This window comes from Mus caroli, unplaced genomic scaffold (genome assembly GCF_978045245.1).
Source record: "Mus caroli unplaced genomic scaffold, Mus_caroli_1 scaffold_7, whole genome shotgun sequence".
Lineage (NCBI taxonomy): Eukaryota > Metazoa > Chordata > Mammalia > Rodentia > Muridae > Mus > Mus caroli.
The window spans coordinates 78265828-78272368 of record NW_028227262.1 but is presented as its reverse complement, the minus strand read 5'-3'; the positions used below and the strand labels follow the sequence as shown (position 1 = coordinate 78272368).

The following is a 6541-nucleotide window of genomic DNA, read 5'->3' as shown; positions in this document are numbered from 1 at the left end:
CCACACCTCCTAATCCTTCTCAAGTAGTGCTACTCTCTGATGATCGAATAGAATGAGCTTATGGGGGCCATTCAAACCATCACATTGTTATTGCTTAAAAATTGTTTGTGTGTGTGCTCGATCTTCTGAGTACATGTGTATGCATTGGGGGGTGGGGGGGGGAGGCAGGGAAGACACAAATGTCATAGCATGCATGTGGAAGTCAGAGGACAACTTTGTAGGGTTGGTTCTCTCCTTCTACCTTTATGTGGGGTCCGGAGATTGAATTTAGGTTTCTAGGCTCATACTCACTATGTAGCTGAGGGGCCTTGAATTCCTAATCTCCTTGTCTTACCTCCCGAGTGCTAGGATGACAGGTGTAAGCCAACATGTCCCATCAGTACATGTATCTCCAGAAAATTTAACTGGGAGAGAAATTGCTAGCTGATACACATCTAGGCTGATTAGTTTTATGTCAACTTGACATAAGCTAGAGTCATCTGAGAGGAGGAGCCTCAATTGAGGAAATGCCTCCATGAGATCTGGCTGTAGGCAAGCCCGCAGAACATTTTCTTAATTATGATCGATTGTGGGTAGTTCCATCCTTGGGATGGTGAGCCTGGGTCCCATAAGAAAGCACACTGAAAAAGCCAATAAGCACCCCCCACCCCATGGCCTCTATGTCAGCTCCTCCCTCCAGGTTCCTGCCTGGAGTTCCTGACTTCCCTCAGAGATGGGGTGTACAACCTGAGAGTCAGAGGATGAAACAAACCCTCCCCAAGTTGCTTTTGGTCTTGATGTGTTATCACAGCAATGGAAATCCTAAGACAGATAGTTTGCACGGGTCAAGAGAGTATGATAAAACTGGTGACTGTGACCTCTGAAGCAAGGTTATAAAAGATACTCTAGTTTCTACCCTGGGCTCTCTTGGGGAAGCCAGCTGCCACGTTGTGAGAGTCCCCAAGCAGTTCCATGGAGAGACTCAGCTGGCAAGGAGTAAGGTCTCTAGCCAGTGAGAATGAGCCATTCTTTCAGGATATTGACTGGGCAATCCTGCAACGACCTTATAGAAAGCAGCCTCATGACAAACCTTCAGCCAGAATCACCCAATCAGGCAGCCCTTGGATTCATGGATTCTCTAAACGTACCAGAGACCATCAATGTTCCATGTAAGCTGCCGTGTTTGGGGAGAACTTCCTACACAGCGACAGACATTTCGCATTTGGCTCAGGCAAGAATGCCAAGCATCCTGAATGCCGGATGTTTGGTAAGGAACCAGTCTGTGTTTATCCTCTCCTCTGAGGTGACTCCTGAAATTAAAATAGTACTTATCACCAGGTTGACTTTTCACTCTGTGTCTTCCTTCCTCTCTGTGTCTCAAATGCCTGAAATTCCAGACGTGAAATCCTGTGATTAGCGGGGGCTCTCAGCCCTCATTAGAGAAGCTGATTTTCAGCGAACAGAGGGTTAATACAGAGAGCCACCACTGGGCAAAGCACAGAGGGTGATTGTGGAAGGCACAGCCTTAAGGGAAACATCCGTATCATGTTCTCTCCCCTCGAGGAACATCAAGAAACTACATGGAAGACAGGCAGATAGTAAGAGCCAGGGGCCTGAGAGGACTGCTGAGGACTAACGTGGTACCCATGAACTCACAACAATGGTTGCCTGCATGAGATCAAGCTAGTCAACGCTCTACCAGGGATCAGAAAGGGACTCAATAGGTCCCACCCCTAGCTGAGGGGTTATTGGCAGTTCGTGGGTTCTGGGAGAGGAAGGGTCGGTGTTCTTTAGAGGTCTGGCCTCTGGTAAGTTGCCCATGCTCAGAAGACAGCTCTACCCCCGTGGGCACACAGGTGATACACATAGTAGGTATCTTATTTTTCTACTGCTGTGATAAACCACCAGGACCAAGGCAACTTTTAGGAGAAATGATTTATTTGGGGGCTAACGTTTCCAAAATGTTAGGGCCTTCCTGATGATGAAGTGGAGGCACGGCAGCAAGAATAGCTGAGAACTCATATCTGGAACCATTAACAAAGCAAACAGAATGCACTAGAAACAGCACCAGACATTTGAAACCTCAATGCTCACCCTGTAGTAACACTTCTTCCATCAAGGCCACATCTCCAAAGTCTACAAAACTTGGTTCAAGGTATTAACTGTGGACCAAGTATTTGAATGCCTGAGACTTACAGGGAATATCTCATTCAAACCACAACCATAGGTTTAAAAAAAAAAAGGTAAATAAATAAAGGGCTAAAGTCAGCTCAGCAAAAGAACTGGCTGCTTTCCTGGAGGACCTGGGTTTGATTTTCCAGTACCCACACGGCAGCTCACAACTGTCTGTGACTCCAGTTCCAGGTGATCCAGTACTCTCTTCTGGCCTCCTCCAGCATCAGGTACATACATGATGCCGCAGCATACGTGCAAACAAAACACCCATACATGCTTTTTAAAAAGACAAAATAAGAGCTCATGAAGGTGAGGCAAGGGGTGGGGAGGAGGAGCCTGGGATGCGATGGTTACTACCACAATACACTGCATGTATAAAATTATTAAAAACTAAATATTTTATTTATTTATTTATTTATTTATTTATTTATTTATTTATTTTTTTGGTTTTACGAGACAGGGTTTCTCTGTATAGCCCTGGCTGTCCTGGAGCTCACTTTGTAGACCAGGCTTGCCTCGAACTCAGAAATCCACCTGCCTCTGCCTCCCGAGTGCTGGGATTAAAGGCGTGTGCCACCACGCCCGGCAAAAAAAAAAAAAAAAAAAACTAAATATTTTAAAAGAAAGAATCTATTCCCCACTCCTCCTCTCTCATGCCCACTCCTTCCCATCTCTAGCCTTGCCCTTTCCACAGTCTCCCTACCCCTTGGCATTTCCTTCATCTTTCCTCTTCTCTCTTACTCATTCTCCTGATCCATTTGTTCTCCTGCTTCTTTTTCAAATCCCCTCATCGTGTTTTCTTATCGCCTCACCCTAGCAGAGCCAAGCAAGGTCCCTCTTGCAGGAACAAGCCTGAGAGTAGAACGAAGCTTGTCTTCCCACTGTGTTTTCCATGCACACAGTAGACTAGCGAACGCCTTCCATCAGCTTCCTATCAGATAATGGGATCCAGGACCGCAGCCAGCACCTGGCTGCCAGATCCAGCCTCAAGCGATAGCAGGTGGACTTTGGTACCACTTAGGAAGACCATGCTTCTTCAACATGACTCGGGATTTTCAGGTATCTCCTTCTCCAGTTTATATCATGGAAGCTGTAGTGCATCACAGTGTCCCCACGGTATAGCCCCTATCCACACATCTTCACCTGCAAAATGTTCATTGCAACGAGTCATTGGTCTGGTTCTCTGGCTTCTGTGACACCATTAGTGCTGGACCAGCACTCATGGGGCCTCCTCCTGGTTATCCTGTTGTCGCCCTGTGTCGTGGAGAACCTACAGTTTTAGATCAGCAAGACTGGTCCTTTCATGCACCCCAAGAGTTGAGAAATGATACAGATTTTGGGGTGAGCCAACTCTGGATCTGGGAGAGTGGGCCCTGCATCTTACCTGAGCAGCACAGCCTAGCAGACGCTGGTGGTGGGGGCAAGGTGAGCTGGCCCTGAGGGGGCGAGGTCGGGAGAGTTGGCCATACCCTTGGATCTGGATCTGGATCGTGCTGGTCATCCCCTAGCTTTCCCTTATCTGCAACACTAGGGCAAACTCTCCTGCACTGTTCCAGCTAGGCCACCCAATACCGCCATCACCAGTAGGAAGGGCCAGTTCTGCTCTCATGGCTTCGGTGATGACTCACCTGCACCCACAGCTCCAGAACCAGCTCTCCTGTGCTTCCTTGTCTTGGTGTGGAACCCGCTCTTTCTAGTGCGGCAGCTTGTGAGTGGCTGGACCAGCTCTCCGGCTCTCACACCCTCAGGGCTGGCTCTTATGCGCCTTTGCCTCAAGGGCAGCGCCATTTTGTTGCGAGGGGAAGTGGAGTCAGTTCTACACTCTTGCTACTCCATGACAGATGAGTGGTGGGGTCCACTCTCTCACACTCATGACCTTGGGCCTGGCTTACCCATCCCCCTGCCCATCCCCCAAGTGCTGCCACTGATGAGCAGTGTGCCAGCTCTTCCGAGTGCCACAGCCAATGAGGGGCAGGGCCAGTGATGCACAGCCCCTGAACACCCACATAGTCCTCCGTGGCTGCCCTTACCAGGGATGTCCCCACGTTCTCTAGTGGTAATATGAGCACTAATGGGCATCAACACACCCACCCCTGCCACTGTATAGCCACGGACCCAGACATGGTCCTTAGCGTAAGCTTGGCTCTGACTTCATCCATCATGGCCCCAGGTGGTGGGGCTGGCCACTCACAACAGTCTACTCCTGCCCACCCACAAGTCTCCACTTCCATCTTTCTACAGAATGCTCAAGCTGCCCCCCTTCTCTTTCTCTTTCATCTGTCCACTGCATACTTGTACACTGTGGTGGCTCCTGCTGTGGGCTGGCCGGCCTCTGGGTGACAGCCTCCCACTGTGCTGTGGGGCGTGAGTGTCCACAGCTGACCTGTCCATACACAGGAGGACAGGTCTGTGAGCAGCATGGGGGTCTGCAGGTCTTTGTCTTTCTCCTCCCCTAGTACGCTGCATTGGCAGGGCTCTGGGTGTCTATGGTCTGTCCAGGCTTTGAGGCAGAAGCAGGTCTGTGGGTGTCTTTCTCTGCCCATACCACATGGCATGGCAGAATACAGGTCTCTGTCTTCCTTCTCCCACAGTGTGCTGCCTGGATTTGATTTGACTTGATTTTCATATGTCCTAGGCACAAAGCAGCTTTGGCCACCAAGCTAGGCACTGGACTAGTATGAACAAAGGACTGCCATCTGCTCTGCCCTGACTGATATAAGAATGCCATCAACAAGATGTCTCTTTGTCCATTGCCAGGGGCTTCTAAAAAAACAATTTTTTTTTTTTAAAGACACGGTGTTTCTATGTAACCCCGACTAGCCTGGATTTCTGCTATGTAGACCAGGCTGGCCTTGAACTCACAGGAATCTGCCTGCCCCCATCCCAAGAGTGCTAGGATTAAAGGCATGGTACACTACCACACTGTTGCTGTACAATGTTCACACAAAGTAAGAGTACGGAGGAAAAGTAACACTGCCTTGTGCCCTCTCACTCTTGGTTGCTGTAGACCTTCTGGAACCTTCTCCACAGCAACATAGATGTGATGATTTTTAAATTTTTAAATTTTATTTAACATTGTGTTTGATGGTGTGGGAATGGGTACCTTCATGGCACATGTGTGGAGGTCAGAGGACAACTTCCAGAACTGGGTTCCCTCCTTCCACAGTGGTTTCTAAGGACTGAACTCAGGGAGGCAGGCTTTAGAAACAAGTACTTTTATTGAACAAGTTTGTCCACTCTAGCAGAAATGATTTGCTTCTGTACATAAATGAGATTACACAGTGGTCTGCTACCTTCTCTGCACACACGCTGTTACTTTGGACCTAACTGACCTACTTCATTCTTTCTCAGGGAGACGTAGTATCCACATTCAGAAATTCTGCTCTTGAAGGGCATTAAAATTTTTAGCAAAATTTTTACCCCTAAATGCATTATACATATATACATATGCATACATAAATGTACAATATATGTAAATGTATACATAATTATATTATGTATATATATACACATATATACATAAATACATTATATTAAAGTATCACTGGGAATATTCGCTATAAGAATATTTCCTCAGAAGGGATCATTAGGATTGTTTGTGAGTATTGTGGTGGTGGTGGTGGGGTTGTTTGTCGTAGGTTTGGTTTTGGTTTTGGTTTGGTCCATTGAAAATCCTTCACAGTTTGATTGAGTTCATCAAAATTTCAACAAACATAAAAAGAAAAACGAACCAACACCTTGAAGGAGTTGAGAAAACACTGCAAGCTAAGGAGGGACCTCAAGGGAAACTGAAACCCTGATGTGGAGACAAGCAAGGCTAGTTAGGAGCTGGGGAGAGAGAAACAGGCTTGAGCCAGTGTGAAGGGAAGAGAAGTGACCTTGGCTGAGGTGAGTGATTTGCATGTCCCTAGTCAGAGGACAAATGAGAAGATTTGGTGCCATTGGGAGACTTGAACTCTCTGGGACTCTCTATGCCTTCAGACACTCCTCCTGAGGTCAAAGCTAAGCCTTCAGGTTTCAGATAATCACAGTTGAAAACACAAATATGGCTGGGGCTAGGGCTTGGTTGATAGAGGGCTGGCCTAGCTTTTAGGGAGCCCCAGGTTTTAGGGAGCCCCAAGTTTGATCGCAAGCACCATGAAAGTGATGTGATTGTACACATCGATAATCGCAGCACTTGGGAAGTAGAGGCAGGAGGATCAAGAGTTCAGGATATGATGAATTCAAGGCCAGCCTAGGCTACATGGGATGCTAAGAAAAACAGAAACAACAGAAAACAGAGGGAAGCATTTGTTACCCTGTGTACCATTCTGAGCCAACCCAAACTAGTCAAGGTCCAGTATGTTTCCAATAAGTGACCCAGAAGACTGTAGTAAACATGCTTTTC

At 47.5% G+C, this 6541-nt stretch overlaps 1 non-coding gene across 1 annotated transcript; it reads right to left on the bottom strand.

The window, feature by feature from the left end:
* Positions 1 to 4776: 4776 nt before the first annotated feature.
* LOC115031383 (small nucleolar RNA SNORA48) lies at positions 4777 to 4916 on the bottom strand. The gene has a single exon (XR_003837024.1). It is a non-coding gene; the product is annotated as a small nucleolar RNA SNORA48 (small nucleolar RNA).
* Between the last annotated feature and the right edge of the window lie 1625 nt (positions 4917 to 6541).